The sequence below is a fragment of the Protobothrops mucrosquamatus genome, unplaced genomic scaffold (assembly GCF_001527695.2).
Source record: "Protobothrops mucrosquamatus isolate PMUCROS unplaced genomic scaffold, P.Mucros_1.0 scaffold167, whole genome shotgun sequence".
Lineage (NCBI taxonomy): Eukaryota > Metazoa > Chordata > Lepidosauria > Squamata > Viperidae > Protobothrops > Protobothrops mucrosquamatus.
In genome coordinates, this window is record NW_015386529.1 from 721,947 (window position 1) to 723,350 (window position 1,404).

A 1,404-nucleotide genomic window follows, 5' to 3' on the forward strand; every position below is an offset into this window, starting at 1 on the left:
GGTAAACCAGGGAGCCAGTCGAGATCTAGGCCGGGTCAGAGGCCGCAAGGGCACGACTCGGTCTAATGCAGCGGCGGCAGTTGTCTCCCAAGCCGCCGCCTGATTTTCCGCCGAGTCATGGACCAGATCCTCCGGATAAGGCCCAAGCTCCATCAGGAACCTCTCTGGGTCCATCAGTCGCCTGGGACGGAACCATCTAAATGTATATATATACCCATAGAGTATACACATATACATTTACACACACACACAGAGGCATTATGTATAGGAACATCTACATAGTGTATGGGTGCCGCTAGACCATCCCAAGTTCAGATAGGAGATTCCACAGAGCATTATGGAGAATAAGAGGGCTAAGATCCTATGAGACAACAATATCAGGAAGAAGGAGTATGAGAAGCTGGAGAAGTGCCAGGGCCTAAAGGAAGAACCAGAGGGTGTGGAAAGTGAAGGCCAAAGTTTCCCAGTGGTGGTAGGAGCACTTGGGGCTGTAACTCCTAAGCTGGAGGACTGGTCCTAACAGATCCCATGACCAACATCTCTCTCTCTCTCTCCCTCTCCCTCTCCCTCTCCCTCTCCCTCTCTCTCTCTCTCTCTCTCTCTCTCTCTCTCTCACACACACACACACACACACACACACACAATTTAGCTGAGGGAGCCTTGCAGATTTGGGTCTGCAAGAACAACAACTAATGCAGACCTTGAATGACAATCATTTGTGTATTGTACAGAAACAAAAAACTCTAGACAAAAACACCTAGATTTAAAATAGCATTTTATTCACAGTGACCAGAATTTGCAGACTTGCAGTACTGTCTATGAAAAACCTGGCACAGATGTGCTCACAAATCATCTAATATAAGGTGCACTAACTATTAATTGTTGAGAAAGGTTGTTGGGTCATGCAACAGGTTATGGTGAAATGTCTCATGAGTTAATATATGTGGTGTTATTATATAGAGAAAAAGTAGGGAGTACTGGAGCGTTTGTGATTATACTGCTTCCCTTTCTACAACACTGGCTATATTTGTATAAGTTGGATCATGCCAACCAAAGTGTTCTTTCCCCCCCCCCAAAGTTTTTTATTAATTTTACAATATTACATTTACATATTTGAAAAGTAGCGTGGCAGCTGAGCACAGTAATTCCATTACATTTGAATATTATCAGTACAAATCTCAAAGTATTACAACAACTAATTCTCTCTCTTTCCCCATAATATCTACTGTCGTATTCGAACCAATACAGTTCTTATTCTATCAATCAAACAAAAAGTACCTTTCTAATATTCATCAATAATCTTCAGTCTATACATATCTTAATTAATTTGACATTCCACCTTTTAGACAATAACCTAGTAAGTTTTTCTTAACTTTAGTTTCCCATTGATATTTATGTTTAACA